The following is an 18,025-nucleotide window of genomic DNA, read 5'->3' as shown; positions in this document are numbered from 1 at the left end:
CTCATTATTCCTGACTCTCCATGTTGACATTTCCCCTAATCAGCTGCTGAAGAAGAAGGGGGTCTTTTAAGAGTGATGAGGAGATGCCCCTGCCTTTTGTTGCTGGTCTTGTCTTCACAAAATGGCTGAGGGCATGAACTCTGCAGCTCCTGGAGAAGAATTGGAAACATACCCCTGGGCCCAGTACATACGCAATCGGCTTAAACAAGTTGGCAAAAGAGAACAAGGGAGCTAAAGAACAGCACTTTTGACTCAACTGAATCTTTGCAGCAAATAGGACAGAGATTACAAATGCCAACATTCAGCAGATTAATAGGCCCTGAGGGCCATCTTTTGATACCAGTTTGATTTAGCAATTGAGAAAATCTAATAACCAACAATATTTTTAACTCCACCCACACAGCCTTCCTAGACTAGACACTAATATTTCTGGAAATACATAGCTGCAGAGTAATACCAGTCTTTTTTTTATTGCAGAGTAAAAACAGACTGCTGTCATAAACACATTTAGTGCAGAGCAAACATCAAATTAGATGAGATGCTTAGCTTGAATTTAGAAGCAATGTTGTCTTAAATTGTGGAGGTCATCTCTTTGTCATGGAACATGCTTTCTCTGAACTTGAGGTCTTGCATTCGATGCATGTTGTTTTGTGATTAAACATGAGGAGGTAAATACAGGCTTAATTTGCATGTCTCTTGCTTATGCTCATAGGTCTGAAGGGAATGTGTTGTGATAATAAAATGTGCTGCTTATATACCACCCCATAGCACTTAAAGCACTCTCTGGGTGGTTTGCAATTTAATTATGTTGGGTACATATTGCCTCCCCTTCATGGATTGCTGCCTTGTTGTGGCGAAGGGGCTTGAGTAATTCAGAGAAGCTATGGGCTACACCGTGCAGGGACACCCAAGACAGACAGGTCATCGTGGAGAGTTCTGACTAAATGTAATCCACCTGGAGCAGGAAATGGCAAGCCACTCCAGTATCTTTGCCAAGAAAACTCCATGAACAGAAACAAAAGGCTAAAAGATATGACGCTGGAAGATGAGCCATTAATTTGACCCAATTCTGGAAGGCAGTGGAAGACAGGAGGGCCTGGCATGCTCTGGTCCATGGGGTCACAAAGAGTTGGACATGACTTAATGACTAAACAACAAACACGTTGCTTGTTCATTTGCTTGTTTATCGAAGGTGCACAAATACATCACCAGTGCAGTAACCACCATCTTAGAAGAGTCATTCCATTCTGCACGAGACTGATGGGAAGATGCCTCTTCTCCTATCAGCTGCTTTAAATTAAATAATGTACCTCAGCTGTGCATATTGAGTAGGATAGTAAGTGCAGCTTCCTTTCGGTCAATCTAGACAAGATGTTTTGAAATGGTCATCAAAGATCATTAAAAAATTGAAAATGATGTAAATAGCACTTAGTTATATACTGCACGGTGGATAACTTACTGGCCGTGTGCATACCGTGAACTTCATCTGTGCAGGTTTCTCAGTACCTTTGCACCATTTGCAGCCATGAGAAACAGAAAGTACAACCGAACCACAGAGGGCAGTCGGTGCCTGAAGCGGTCATTGTGGTACTGTAAGTAGAGCAGTGATGTATCATTCAAACAAAAAAGTGATTTTTCCAAGTTCTGGGATGGCAGCAACAGCTAACACATGTTCTGCACACTTTGGTATGGTTTGAATTATTTATCATGGTGTTTCAAACATTTGGTTCTGAGTTTTTTCTACTGAGAAAAAGACCAATCACTCTTGTAGTGAGGCAAAAAGGGCAAAGGACTGCTTATCATCTAGGAAATCCAATCATGGGTAATTCAGGAAGAAATGTTATAAACTTACAGAAACCTCTAATAGTGCAGGGTTTGTTGGTTTTGCTGGCATCCATTGTCTGCCTCTCCTTATCTAACAGGAGACCTAAGAAGAAACTAGGAGACAGAAGGAGAAAGGGAAAACCTTAGAAGTACTAGTCTACAGTACATGCAAATCTAGAAATGGCAAGAAAACACACCAAGGATATCTGTCTATTGATTTCCTATGCCTAATTATTCAGATCTTACTATATCTAATAGAGCACTTATGTGGAAAAGAGGTAGTCTACATGAGGACTGAGATTTTAGATTTTTCAGTTTGCTTTGTTACATTTTGTTGGACAGGTTGTAGAATCGGGAACTGGCCTGAGGTGCTGAAATAACTAATTGCAGCACCAAAGGAACAGCTAGACTGATGAGGGAGAGCTGCAAGCTATTGTATTCTGACCAAATCATTGTTTTCTGCCAGTTGGTCAATATAAAAAAAATAAAATAAAACAAAATAACATAGAAGCGACTGGAAATAGAAGCAACGCCTGTGGGAAAGAGAAAGGAATGCTTTATTTATTTGCAGCTATAAATAACACATTGACCACAATGTTAAGGGGGGAAAACAATAAAACACTCATGTTTCTAAAGGAAAAGCTTCAAAAAAGGAACATTCTGATGTGTTTGGGGAAGGAGGCAGAAAAATAGTATTAAGAAATAATTGTGAAGTTGGATTTTTAGCTGACCACCCACATATAACTAGGGTGTGCAGAAGCCTATAATAGAATCTGGACAGATAATCAAACAGATTATACAGCTATACCTTTGATTAGACACTCTGAATACCACCAAGCTGTCATTTGGCAAAGGGAGAAGGAGAACCAATTTTTAACCAGACAACTAACAAATGAATCTTGCTATTCACACCTGCTGGCGCTAACACAGATGGCATACATTTCAGTGTTTTACCATGGGAGGAAATATATCTAGGGTAGAGATTGGGGAATCTCTTTCAATCAAGCTGAGGGTGGAGTCAGACAATGAGAAAGGATTGCGTCTGCTCCTATGGGGAAGGGTCCCTTTGCAGGGAGCAATCTCCCTTAAAGTGACCCTGTAGAGCAGTGGTCCCCAACCTTGGGCCTCCAGATGTTCTTGGACCACAATTCCCAGAAGCCTTCACCACCACCTCTGCTGGCCATGATTTCTGGGAGCTGAAGTCCAAGAACATCTGGAGGCCCAAGGTTGGGGACCACTGCTGTAGAGGAATGGCTCCAGGTCAGCCCAACCACACCCTCCCCCCCCCAAAAAAAGAGTAGCCCTGCTACTGGGTCTAAAAGGTCCATCTTGGGCATGGATTGAGGTTAGGCTGGTTTGCAATTGCATGTATGTTGTGCAATTGCTGAAAAACTGCTTGCACCGGACCATGTCATAAGCGGTCCAAAATGCAAGCTATGTCCCTGTCTGATCACACCCTCAGTTTCAGGGAAATTCTCCAGAGCTACTTTCCAGGTGTAGGAGATACTCAAAACAAAAGGGCAATAATTCAGCTGCAGAAGCTGGGAAACCATCAAACAATTATAACATGGGGAAAACCCAAAGGTCTAGATTAGGGAGCAGGGGCAAACATTTTTGCACCCCGGTAAACATTCATTTATAATAATTGTCTTATATATTTTATTTTGTATTTTCACCTTTAAAAAGAGAGCACTCTGAAGGACTACTGTAACAATAACAGTATTACTCTCAAAGATTACTTGGAAAAACATCGTTGGTGATACTTAAAAATACGTAAAACATAAGTTTCCTACTCAAACTCCCAAGATGTTAAGTTTTGGAGGGTGAATTCTCACAAGGGAAAATAAAAAAGAACAAAAGGAAAACTGTTAGGCTTTAATGTGTCACTGTTAAACAGACGGGGCATGTTTGCTTCTCTGCAGAGGCTATTTTAAATGTGCTTTTTACATGCTTACTCAGTCTCTCTTTTTTCTTTTCCCAATTGCTGTTTCCTGGAGAGATGCCAGCCATGGCACAATGAGGCTCATGAGGCCAGTCAGAAGCAACAGTGGTCAGCAAACTGGTAGGAGTCAAATATTTATCAGCTCTGTGGCAGGAACAGATCTGGAAATGGATTCAGACTGATTTATGGGTGAGACCTGCAACAAAATGTTACACTGTGGAGTATGCCTAGTCCAGACAATCCATTCCATCTCTTTCCTTCCTGGTTTTCTAGTTTTTTTCCCCCAACAGCTAGTTAGCATAGCTAGTCCTTAATGAACTGGCTCTCGGTCAGGTTTTCCTGAACACATTAAAACAACAGCAACAACTTTTAAAACTTCTGAAATTCAGTCCAGGTTATTAGCAGTGAGTTAGGTCTCTGGCTGCCGACCCAGAAGTTGAGACTTCAATTACTCGCTGTGCCTCCTGTGACTAGAGCCAACCTGAGTGGCCCTGGGCAAGCGACACAGTCCCAGAATGCACCCAGAAGAAGGGAATGGAAAAGCACTTCTGAATACACTCTGTCTGGCCTACCCTGAAAAGGATTGCCATAGGTCAGAATTGACTTGACAGTACATGATTATTTCTTATTATTTTATATATATTGAACAGACCGTTACTTTTCAGGATGGTAATTAGATGCAACTGCTGCCCAATAGTTAGGGATGATGGGAGTTGCAGTCCAACAGGAACTAGAGTGCGGCAGGTTTCTCATCTGTGCAGTATGAGACAGAGTAACTTTCCTGGCCTTCCTTGGTCACAGCGTGGGGAAAATATGCTGTTGGCAGGGCCATATTAACCCCTAGACTTTCAGGCATTGGGAGGACCCCTCCGGCATTTCAGTCTTTCACCCCACTATGGCTGACAACCTGACCCTAGTGCAGTAGGTACTAGACTGCAGTACATAGCCCTATATCCATTTTGAGGCTCTCCTGAAGAATCCTATTCACAAGTTTTTTAATATTAGAACTCTTACACAATGTACATGTATTGCTATGGCGCAAAGTGCCTTTAACCACTGGAACTGTAGGGCACCTCAGCCAAATAAATAAATAAAAGGATGGGCCCCGAGTCCCTGTGGGGCCCCTCAGCTTCAGTGTAGTCAGCCCGGGCTGTTGGAGTATGACTCCTATCAACTCTAACTCCCAAATCATTGGGAGAGCCACATGTTCCCCAACACTGTGGAACAGGAAGCCTATTTCTTCTCATCCCTAGTTATATTCCCCGAGTGACCCTGATTCCCATGATCTTGAACTTAATCATTAAGTAGAGCCCCAGGGTGCTTTCATATGCTTTCCTGGGTAACCAATTAAAGCTTGCTGACATGCTGTTTTATGGGGGAAGAGATGCATGCAAAAAGGCTTAACCTGCCAAAATTTATGGCTTTCTAGTTGTGTCAGGGAGGGAAATATAGATTGATGAGAAGAAAAGGAGGAAGAGATTTGAGGAATGGGAAGGGGGATACTTGGGGAGTGGTGCCAATTCATTTGGCAGGCAATCCCTGTTTGCTGTTAGAAGCTTTTAGGGTGAACAGTAAGGGCTATAAAATCTACTCAAGCCCAGTGCATTTGCCAGTAAGTGCTCTGCCTCTAAGGTCCAAACCAGTTGCCCTTTGGGTCAATTTCACAGAGCTTTCCCTGGGATTCAGTAAAAGAAGGAGCAAATCACAAAAAAAGTACCTGTGAGAGTTCAAAATGGCCATGGTGGAAAGGTGGAGAGAGTGAAGAAGCTCTATGTGGGTCAGAGGTAAGGATGGATAACTGGTAAGCTTTGGTTTCTCATGAACCTTGAATCTTAAATTCTTTTCATAATGGATCTGTAGACATGTGCACATTTGGGAGTGTTGTTCAAAACACAGACAGAAACATAATTCTCAACCATCTGTAACGCCAAATTCCAAAGACACAGGTATTCCTGCCATGGATGACCATATTCTATAACTGTCTGCCACATAACTATTAAAGCCTATCAAGGAAAATTAGGAGGGAGTGACAACACTAATTTCACCCTAACATTGCTGAATATATAGAATTCAAATCCAGCCTTTGAAGAGCTAAGAGGTCAATGTTCCAGATTCTGTTAGCTTTGGTTTTGCCACATTTCTTAAAAAAAAAAAATTATCTCAAATTTTCACTTGAATATCAAAGAACTATGGCTAACCCTTAAAAAAGCAAACTGAAAATGAACTTCACATCCATCCATAACCTGAAACTGGGTCCAGCAAACATATATAGTAATAGTTTCAATTCACCTGTCACAGTGCAAACTTGCAGAAGTAGACCTACCATGAGCCCAAATTGGGTGGATGGCTCTGTGAGGTGATTCTGCTGAGTGGGAGGCCACTGACAGGCAGGTCTGATCCCACAATTAGTAGCTTGCTCTGGTTAGGTTCTTCTGTGCAATTCCCTGTGCAATAGGGGAAGCTTTTCCATGTCAATGTATTCTAAAAGGCTTTCACAGCCAGGATCTGATGGTTGTAGGTTTTTTGGGCTGTCTGGCCATGTTCTGGAGGTTTTCAATAATCCCACACACTATACCAGAACACAGACAAGAGTTCCGACTCCTAACCTCTGAAGATACTGGCTACAGAAACTGGCGAAATGTTAGGAAGAAAAATCTCCAGAACAGGGACAAACAGCCCAAAAAACCTACAATAAACATTTTCCACATCAGTTTCTGTGTCACTTTCACCCTCAGGAGCCTTAAAAAAAATCACTGACCAGAATCCTGTTGAGAAAAAACACTTGTGCAACAGCAGTTATGAAAGCTCACTCTTCAGCATGGCATCTATTGTGCAACCAGTTTCATAACGAATCCATAATCTGTCGTGAGGCAAACACTCCATCATAGAATGCAAACAGCTAGTACAACTACTGTATAGTCACACTCATGTTTTTCTCAACAGGATTCTGGCCACTGCCTCTTTTCCCAATCTCAGTGACCTAATTGTCCCTTCTCAGGAGATCTTTTCCAGTATCACAGCACTTTAAAAGAAGAGTGAGCAAAGTGTAGCTCTCTACATGTTGTTGCACTACAGTTTTCATGAGCCCCACCCAGCATAGCAAATGGTGAGGAATTCCAGGAGTTGCAGTTCAGCAACTCCTGAAACTGTGCATTTTGGCTATCCCTGCTTTAAAACAGGCCTCCCAGCATATCTTCTGATCTCTAGTCAAGAAAAAAAAAGCAAGTACACCGTTTTTCTTAACTTCTCCTTAGGATTTGTCTTCTAGAACCTTCATTCTATAGACCCTTTGTTCTCTGGTTCCCCCCCCCCCAAACTTGAGCAATAAATTTCTGTAATCATAACACTGAATGGAATGTCACGGAGTGGACATCTTCTGCTTACACAGGGCAGTTTTATAGTTCCTGCTATAGAAGCAGCAAGAATTATGTGCAAACCTCCATTTCCACTTTTATCAGCCCTAACCAACATAATCAATATTTGTTGTTTCAACTTATATACTTATATAAAACTGTGCTCACGACCTGGGGTTCAAATCCCAGGTAGCCGGCTCAAGGTTGACTCAGCCTTCCATCCTTCCGAGGTCGGTAAAATGAGTACCCAGCTTGCTGGGGGGGGCAATGTGTAGCCTGTATAATTAAAAATTGTAAACCGCCCAGAGAGTGCTTGTAGCGCTATGGGGCGGTATATAAGTCCAATAAATAAATAAATAATAAAATAAATACTACCCCATAGTACTAGAGCACTTTCTGGGCAGTTCGCAGCATAATTATGCAAACAACAACTTGCTACCCCCCAACAAGCTAGGTACTCAGTGTACCAACCTCAGAAGGCTGGAGTGCTGAGTCTGTCTTGAGCCAATTTCCCGAACCCATTAGGATTAAACTCAGGTCATGAGCAGAAGCTTGATTGCAGTACTGCAGTTTATCCAAAGATGTAATCAAACAACCTCTGAAAACCTAGATATTTCCCATCTCTGCACTAGAACACTGCACAAGAAAAGTGAAAGCTAAATCCAAAGATATCCTTCCACTTGTACAAACTCTTATAGATGAAACATTAAAAGTGCTAAAGAACCTACTTAAAGTTGTGCTGCAAGAAGGAACCCCTGTCCAAGTTTAATGTGCAAGGAAGAACACCGTTTTCATTCATGTTTCATTGGATTTAAATTCAATCCAATATTTTCAAAGGATTGTGGTTGTTGTCAATCACCATGCCTGTGCTGAATGGGTTTTTAAAACATTAGGGAAAAGAAGTGCAACCTACCACACAATGCACAATGGTAGTGTATCTTATTTCCTCACATAAGTGGTCTTCTTCAGAGTCTCACCAAGCAACCACTGCCTCCTCCAGTATGTCAGTTTATTAATAATCACTTGCTGTCAAGTCAATTCCAATTTATGGCAACTCTTTCAGTGCTTTTAAGATACACAATACTCGAAAGAGGTTGACCATCTCCTTCTTTTGGGGGTGGGTGCTCTGGGTTTCTGCAGTTTGCCCAAGGCTACACAGACTGGCTCTTCTCCTCAGAGGTGGAGTGAGAAATCAAACTCCCAAAGTCTGGAACTACAGTCAGTTACCGAACTTACTGAATGATTAAACAGCACCTGGGGAAGTAGGAAGTCTTTGAAAGACTTTCATGGTAAATCATGTGATCTGTTTCAAATTTCTCTTTTCCAGCTAAAAGTCAGCATTAGAGATTTAAATCTTTGCTTATTTCATTCTCGCAGGTCAAAACAAAAATATATATGACTTTTCACCCTGCTAACTGAGATTAGACTTTTAAAAAACATTTTGGGACTCTTTTGCAAACAACAACAACAACGGAATGTTGTATGTCTGTGTGTGCCAAATTTTCATTTGATGAAAATCATTGTATTCTGTGCCAAAATATATCCTTGTATTTTATATGAAATACAAGGTTTTTTATACTCTAATCTTGCTGTTGACCAAAACAGCCTTATTTTACCCCCTCTTATGCAGGAGTGAAATAATTCATCATGGTGACAATTTTTAGATGCAGTTTCCCAGTGTCTCAGAGAATGAGAAACATTGTGAATACTGTATTTGTTTTACCCTTCGTCAACATGCAATGGCACTAAGCATCCTCAGTCTTTATTGGATTGTTTTGGAGGAAGAGGTACCTCCTGTTATTTGTTAAGATTTTCAGTCATCCGTCCACTCCAGATTCCACCACTGCTGCGAGCTCCACAGTGCTTTCCTATCTCTCCGTTGCTCATGATGGATTAGCCACTCTGCAACCTGGAAGAGAGGCTCGTCATCCCATCTTCTGCCAGAAGTGGCTAATCTAGCGCAAGCCATGGAGAGGTAGGAAGGCTCTGTGGAGGTGGTGGTAGCAGCGGAATCGTGAGTGGTCCATCTGGCCCCAGGGGGCTAGATCCTCATTATCTGCACTTGTGGGGGGATATTCATATACAAATATGAATACCCCCATCTCTAGTTTCAATCTAACAAGAAAGAAGTTCAGTTGCCATGACTTAACTTCCAGTTACCTCCAGTGGTTTTTTTTTTCTTTTAAAGACCTTTTGTACTGCTACAAAAATCTTAACCATGTTGACCCTTCCTTTTTTGTTTCCCTATGGCCCATTTCTAGCTCCAGTCCTGCTGGCAGTCACTCACTAACTGAATCCACCTTTATAAGGAGTAAAGAGAACAATTTCCCTGTTCAAAATTTCAATTTGCTATATTAAAAATAATTGTATATATGCCATTTGCATTTTACTAAATAGTACATTTTATAATAAGGCAATAAGATGCACTAAGGCCATGCACTGCACAGTCAAGAAACCTGTAAGCATAGATCGTAAGAATTGCTTTGCACTAGCCCTGTGAAAACTGTCTCTTCATATTGATAGTGAGACAGGAAGCAACAGTTAGAACTGGATATGGACTGGTTCAAAATTGGGAAAGGAGTACGACAAGGCTGTATATTGTCCCCCAGTTTATTTAACCTATATGCAGAATACATCATGCGGAAGGCTGGACTGGAGGAATCCCAAGCCGGAATTAAGATTGCTGGAAGAAATATCAACAACCTCCGATATGCAGATGATACCACTTTGATGGCAGAAAGTGAGGAGGAATTAAAGAACCTTGTAATGAGAGTGAAAGAGGAGAGTGAAAAAAATGGTCTGAAACTCAACATCAAAAAAACTAAGATCATGGCCACTGGTCCCTTCACCTCCTGGGAAACAGAAGGGGAAGATATGGAGGCAGTGACAGATTTTATTTTCCTGGGCTCCAAGATCTCTGCAGATGGGGACAGCAGCCCCGAAATTAAAAGATGCCTGCTTCTTGGGAGGAAAGCAATGACAAATCTTGACAGCATCTTAAAAAGCAGAGACATCACCTTACCAACAAAAGTCTGAATAGTCAAAGCTATGGTTTTTCCTGTCGTGATGTATGGAAGTGAGAGCTGGACCATAAAGAAAGCAGACCGTCGAAGAATTGATGCCTGGAGGAGGCTCTTGAGAATACCCTGGACGGCAAGGAGAACAAACCTATCAATTCTAAAGGAAATCAAGCCTGAGTGCTCACTGGAAGGACAGATCCTGAAGCTGAGGCTCCAATATTTTGGTCATCTCATGAGAAGAGAAGACTCCTTGGAAAAAACCTTGATGTTAGGAAAGTGTGACGGCAAGAGGAGAAGGGGATGACCGAGGATGAGATGGCTGGACAGTGTCTGCGAAGCAACCAACATGAATTTGACACAACTCCGGGAGGCAGTGGAAGATAGGAGGGCCTGGCGTGCTCTGGTCCATGGGGTCACGAAGAGTCGGACACGACTAAACGACTAAACGACGACGAGCATTTGAAACTTCTTGGTCCTAAAATGAGATGCTTAAAGGCCTCCATCCTTCATCTTGCAAAATTCTCAGCACTCAACTTGTCATGCGATCTTTTCAGAAACTTACTTCCATTTATTTACATAACTTTCTGGCATACTATCCATCCATCTTTCTGGTTTCTTCCTACCTGGAATGTTTTGGATTTTTTAAAATGATTTTTCCCCCTTCCAAGAGTCTGAAGTATATAGCAGGGCGGGTTGGACTGGAGGGATGGAATCAGGAGCCCCAGTATATATTTGTCTAACATTAGATTTGCACCATCTTACTTAGAGCAAACAACACACAAGCTGTTAGTATGGCCCAAAGTAGGCCTTAGAGACCTGTGAAGGAGCTGCTAAGAGAATCTCTCCAGTTACCGAAAACAAAAGGTCTGGGATCGTTTTAGCAGCTTAAAAAAAGGAAGGCTTAATCCAATGTATAGCCTCTGGGCTTGGTTGATCAATGCCAGGTGTCCCTAGCCTCTTTTTAGATCATAACAGCCCCTGGAGGATGCATCATTTCTGAGAAAGGTAACAGACTACATGCCCTAAAAAGCACCTTTTATCTTGCCAAACCAGAGTGAAAGAGGGCAAGAGCCAAGAGCAGGCACATGTGGAATCCTAGGGAAAGTATTTCAAATGCCAATAGGATGAGTAGGATGTTTCATCCACATTTAGGCTGGACACTTAAACATCAAAAAGGAAGCTGCCCTTTATCAAAAAGGAGAACAAAAGGAGACACTAAACTTGCATAAAATGTAATATCTAAGTGCATAGAAGTGAAATTAGAAGTGATTCTTATATTTTAAATAAAATTACAGTGCATCTCACTTGAGGAAAGAACACAGTGACCATGTGACTTACGAGCTTGCTAAATTTGTTGTACTGTACATGGGCTCATTGTAGATGAGTAACTCCATGGTCTTTGACCAAAACAAAACAAAACAAAAAACAAACAAACAAAACCAAAAGACAAAAACTTTATGGCATCTTAAACACTAGCTTCTATATTTTAATATGACCTACCACAGATCAAGTCCATTTCCTCAGACATGAGAGTGAAACTACATGACTACAGTATAATATTTATACATGGCCTCATGACCAGGTGGGATACAGATAAGGGACAAAGTCAAAATGGTTCATTACTATTATAGGCAATCATGGCCTCTGATCTCTTTTGTAATTTTCTGCCATCTCTGACCCAACTGGTCAAACTTTGCACAGAAAGGGGGTGGGTGGGGAAGCATATGGCACCTTTGCTGCTTTGCTTCCATGGCACAGCCCCTTCTCAGTTGGATATCTGGATAATGTTTGCTCCATGGAAGTCCTTGGGGCCAAGACATTACAGTGGTGCCTCGCTTTACAATCGCTCCATTTAACGACGAAACCACATTACGACAAACTTTTTGCAATCGCTTTTGCAATCGCTTTATGACGTTTCCTATGGGGGAATTTCGCTTTGCGATGATCGGTTCCCTGCTTTGGGAACCGATTCTTCGCAAAACGATTATTTTCGGACAGTTGATCGGCAGTTTCAAAATGGTGCCGGGTAAACAAAATGGCCCCCCGCTGTTTTCTGGGACGGATTCCTCGTTGCACAGGCAGCGAAAATGGCCGTCCTATGGAGGATCTTCACTGGATGGTGAGTTTCCAGCCCATCGGAATGCATTAAATGGGTTTTAATGCGTTTCTATGGGCTTTTTAATTTAGCTTTACGACGTTTTCGTTCCACAGCAATTTTGCTGGAATGAATTAACGTTGTAATGCGAGGCACCACTTGTATAGGATAAGACACCAAAAAAATTATTCCCCACCACACACTTACAAAATGCCTTGATCCATTGGAGCCGATTGTTACTGTTGTTGTAGTTATGAGTCATCAAGTTGTGTCCGACCTTATAACAAGCCTATGAAGTACCGGCCTCCCAAATGTCCTGCTATTAACTCAATAAAGGAACATTGAGGCTTCCCTTTTTGAGTCGATACATCTCACATTTAGTCTTCCTCTTTTCCTGCTGAATTCACTTTTCCCAGCATTACTGTCTTTTTTCAGTAAGGATTGTCTTCCCATGATATAGCCAAAACACAGCTGCCTCAGTGTGGTGATTTTTGCTACTAGAGAGAGTTAAGACTTGATTTGATATAGAATTCACCTCTTTGTCTTTCTCTTGGAGCTATTGCAGTATGGAGGCAAAGCTAGGCTTCAGCAGCAGGCAGTACTGAAATCCCAATGTTACATCAACTGATTACTTTACTCTGCCTCATGCCTGGATGGCTTTTTATTGAAGAATCTACACAAATATTTATTTCACACACCACCTTGGATTGGACAGCCTTGGATATTTTACCTCTGGATATTTTACTATTCCAGGCTGCACTTGGAATGCTAGTATAAAGTTAGACAAACACGCATTTCGGAACCCCTGCCACACACTTGACAACCTCTGGAATCATTGCTCAAGGAGCTATGGTAGACGTAGTTTGGAAATAAAAGGTACCAGAGATACCAGAAACAAGAGAGTTAGGTGGAAAGTCCAATAACATTTGAGAACTGAAGTTTATGTAACAAGCATCATTTTCTGCAACACACAAACACATTACTTGCACATTACTACCATTATGCAGAGAAAGTGGCTGCCTCCCATATCCGGTTTGGGATGTTATGAAAGGTATCAAACTGTTGGTTATTTTAAGCTGTAACTACACTAGCAAGCTGAATTGGAGCCATTCAGTTTTGCTATGGCTTGATTTGCAGCTTATTTTACATTTCTATTCAGATGAGGTGATCACATGGGGATCAGTGTCCACACCGGCCCCTCAGTCCAATTTGGTCGATCCACGCCACAGGACACAGCATCCCTTCCTTTGATCTAGCCCTCTACTAATCCTCAGCTCTCCTTTTATGTCTCATATGGGCTGTTTAAAGTGTTGCATTTCATTGGGGGAAAGGGACAATTTTCCAAAGTTCTTCATAATGGACAACAACATACACACGTACCAGCAAAACACAGTAATCTGCTGTAGATTTTTGGAGCTTTTTTTGTCTGTGTAGAAGTAATCAAGCATATTTTGATGCTGTGATAAAAGATAAAGTTCGGGGTGGGTGGGTATTTATGCTATCCAAACCATCATGCCCACATCATGGGTGAAAAAGGTTGGGGACCCCTGTTTTAGAGAACAAAACAACTGACCAGAGGCCATTGTATCCCAGCTTCCTGCTTTACACAATGGCCAATCAGATACCTTTGAGAAGGCCACAAATAAGAAATGGCAGCAACAGTCCATTCTGGTTGCTGTTCCCAGTACAGTAGCTGGTATTTACGTATGGTCACTATTACCATAGTCAAGGGAGAAGTCTGAAAGGTCAACCCCACTTCTGAGTACTCATGAACCACTTCTGAGATTGTGCCTCCTTTGGGCTTCTTTCCAAGGACTGCCCAAGACCATTCTAAGGCAACCACCTTGTTGGGGTGAGAATGTGTGAGTCACTCTGCATTCTCCATGTCAGTGCCTTTTGCCCTTTATCTTGTGGCTTCTTGAATCATTAGGGGAGGAAAGGTCAAAATGGGGTCTAATCTTTGAGTCCTTTTTTCTCCATTCTTTCACTGAAGGCCACTGCGTGGGTGGGAAGAGACTTCTGCCAAAATGAGCCAATGTGGGAAGGGAGAAACATGGATTCCTCTATGCCCTCGATGTAAAATAGGAACATGAAAGAAATGACCCAGATTATGGTAGTTATAATACTACTCAAGTGAAAGCAGCTTTTTTTGTTTACCTTTGTGTTCTCTCCTCCCACAAAAAGTATTCACTGATCTTTTTCGTGGCCTGTCTGCCTGTTGGCCCCCAGAGAACAACAAATCATAACAAATGCTACATTCTTCTCCAGCTTGTATGAACAGAACAGAATTTAGGAGGAATGGTTTCCTTTGGACAACAGAGTGATGGAGATTTCTGGAGCCGTTACAAAACTGTTTATTTACAGGTTAGGCACTGTAGGTCCTAATACAAAGAATATTAGGGGCAATATGGCAGTCAGTGTGTTAAAGGCAAATAGAGTGTTAGATAAGATTCAAGAGAACTAAGTTCAAATCCACAGAAACTTACTTGGGTGTGATGTTGTGGCAATAGTAAACTACTTATTGAAAAGCTCAGATGTTTCAAAACCCCTGTTAGGGTTGCCATAAGCTGGAAGCAGCCTGACAGCATATAACAACAATAACAGGGTTGGTTCACAAAAATATGCTGTCACTAGATATAATAGGACACCCAGTGTTGTGCAATTGATAGAGTGATGGACTAGGACTCAGGAGGCCTAGGTTTGAATCCCTGCTTAGCCATGGAAGCTCACTGGAGGAGTGGAACTGGTAAAATCACTCCTTAAATATCTCACTTACCTTAAAAGCCTTATTTTTGACTTGACAGCACATAACAAGAAGACATACTGTAATAGAAATAATATCTGTTTCTCTCCCACTACTCCGAAGATTGCAGCTAAGTTCAGAAAGAACAGTGTACTCTGAACCACTGGCCATGCTGACTGGGGGATTATGAGACATGTGGTCTTAAAAAGTAACTTTCCCATGCTATCAGATTTTTTAAAAAGAAATCATTAACATTGCATCTGATGGTTTGTAATAGACTCAACAGGCAGAATTCTATACTTAGCAGAACACACACACTGCTATACAATTTGATGCCTATATTACCACTCACTCAGCAGGCATCTTAAGGTGGGAGAGGAAAATCAATGGAACATCTTGGAATAGCTGCAGCAAGGTTGCAAATGGTGCTTTGCCTGGGGTCATCCGCTTGAGAACAAGCACCTGGGACTAATTGCACTAAATAAATGAGCAATTAAGGATATTACAGGAAGACTGAAGCATCCCAGACCTCTCTCTGACCCTCTTTGCTTATTTCCATGGCAACTGGCTACCCATCCCGGATATCTTCAGTCCTGCCAATCAAGCAATAAATATGAAGAAGAGTTTCTGATTTATTGAGAGAAGGGAATCTGTCAGCTTCACTTTGAACAGAGAAGGACTCTGGAGAATAAACCTCACATTTCTATAGAGGAAGCTGTATAATTTTCAAAGATAAATAATTTCTATGTCCCATTTGGAAAGAGGAACAAAATATTCTGAAGGGAACCAATACAGTGCAGAAGTGGAATATTAGGCCAGAGAGAAATGGGCCCGATTCCTTCTCAGCCTGAAGCTCACTGGATGATTTTGTTGATGTGTCTTAGGCCAGTCACACACACTCAACCCTAATCTACTTCACAGAAGCATTGTGAACACAAAAGAGGAGACTCTGCAACTCATACAGTTGGGATAAAAATGTTAATCATCATGGTAATAATAATAAAAGTACATCGTAATGTGAATGGTAAGCTCTCAGGGGCAAGTACCTCTCCTGAGGGTAGAATAGGGCTTACTTTTCCCACTAAAGAGCCATGAATATTTATAGTGCTGTATAAATAATTTCTTTATCCCTCTCCTATCACTGTAATGGGTGGAGGTATACTATTATTATTAGCTTATATCCTTTTCTTTGTTTTGATAGATTTCCATTTAAATCCAGTAATGTGGGTCTGTGAGGACCAGACTTGTAATACTTGATATTCATTGGGTGGCTGATATAACAGTAAATAGTAGTATAATCTCAAGAAATAATTATTCATCTCATCATTTAATAATAATTTGAAATGTTTGTGCTCCATTCTGATTTTGAAATTGACACAGGCTTGACACAGACACTTGTATCTTAAAATTTGTTATTTTCTCCATCTGCAAGAGCTCCTACCCATTGGTTTCAGTGCTGTGATGTCAGAGAATTTTCTTTACTATTCTAACTGCTGAAGGATGAAAATATAAAAAATGAATGCTAAAAATAAGTGTGAAGACAGTAAAGGCTATGTGAGATGCCAGTAATTTGCTACAGATCATAGATACCACCCAGCCTCTCAGTGCTGCTCCACAGCGAACCTGTTTATTTTAATACATATTTTTGCATGCCAACAAAAAGCAATAAAAAAAGACATGCCCCTTTTTGTCCTTTAACAACAGCCTAAAATAGGTGCGGTTCTGATAAATTTGTCTTCATGCCATGAAAAAATTAACCTAAATTAAGAAATTTGTTTCAATCCTTTTTGCATTTTAAAAAATTAAAATTCACAGTTTTATTTTCATTCACAATGCAAAGACACTGAGATTTGGGAAGAAAAAAATATTGATGTGAGACAAACCACATCTGAGAAGTTCATCCAACCAACCGGAAGCCTTTGAGTCCTTAGCTGACTTTCAGTCCTGTGATTTCAGCAATATCAGTGCTGCATTAGGGTTGCCACCTCTTTTCATTTTTATTTTATTTTCACTTTTTTAGAGGCTCCTTATATTTAACACACATATAGCAAGCAGATGTAACATGATCCCGTACTTGCTGGGAATAGCTATACCTAATGTATTTGAGGTGTATGAGGGAGAACCTAAGCTTATATTTGAACAAATTACAAAAATTGACATATTTAGGATGGAAAGAACTTGAGTGTGTTATTATTTAAAATCTATCTGAGAGAAAAATGAAACTATCGGATTTTCCAATCCTTGGTCTGCTCTATAGATCAAGCATTTGTTACATTTATGGGATGAGGCCTAGTAATAAACTTAAGGAGGTCTGTGGTCAGGGAGCTTAACAAGCTGCAAATGGAGTGTAATTTCCAAGATGAGTGATGATATGTCAGGGTACAAGTCTGTCTAGGAGCCATGGTCCACTCTTATATTAACTCATGAGGGGAAAGTGCTCTGCATGCATTTGTATCTCGCATTGAAATGACAGAACTGTTAACTCAGCAAATGAACTAGAAGGTTGAATAGTGTCTGTATTTTAGAGGGTTACCTGAGACTGCAATTTCACAAACCTCAGTGCTGAACTATGACAGAGTTCCAGGACTGAGCAGTATTAAATAAACAAAGCCTCCAAGGGGATTCTTAGCAACTGAAAAGTCTCAGCACGGGTCTTCTATCAGTGGGCCCAGAGATGACTGTCATACAGACCTGGAGTTAGTGGTTCTTTGAAAGGCTTTTCCTGGCATACACTCTTTCAAAAGCCACTCTCTGGGAGTCTAAATGCCACTCCGCATCGTCCCTTGACATCATACTTCCTAGTCCTATTTGGTCTCTCTCTCTCTCTCTCTCTCTCTTTCAATCCCAGGTGACAGTCTAGAGTAAGAAGCTATTTGGCTATCTCCTTCATTTGCCAAGTAAACAATAGCTTGTGTTTGTTCCACCTGCAATTCCCCTCAAATGGCAGCAGTGCTCTGAAAACTAATTATTAAAAGCGCCCCCTCCTTTCGAAGCCCTCAGACAGCTGCAGAAGAAAAGGCGGTCCATTAAAAAGCACAAATGAACTTG

The 18,025-nt window shown here is 41.2% G+C and overlaps 1 long non-coding RNA gene across 1 annotated transcript in view; it reads left to right on the top strand.

Moving 5' to 3' along the window:
* The window catches only part of LOC140708077 (uncharacterized), a 50,355-nt gene that overhangs the window by 10,336 nt on the left and 21,994 nt on the right, over window positions 1-18,025 (top strand). Inside the window, exon 1 of the long non-coding RNA XR_013537579.1 lies at window positions 1-18,025. This exon is cut by the window's left edge and continues 10,336 nt beyond it. This is a non-coding gene — a long non-coding RNA (uncharacterized LOC140708077).

The sequence above is a fragment of the Pogona vitticeps genome, chromosome 6 (genome assembly GCF_051106095.1).
Source record: "Pogona vitticeps strain Pit_001003342236 chromosome 6, PviZW2.1, whole genome shotgun sequence".
Classification (NCBI taxonomy): Eukaryota; Metazoa; Chordata; class Lepidosauria; order Squamata; family Agamidae; genus Pogona; species Pogona vitticeps.
Note: the sequence above shows the minus strand (reverse complement) of the source record. Positions and strands in the feature narration are given on the sequence as shown.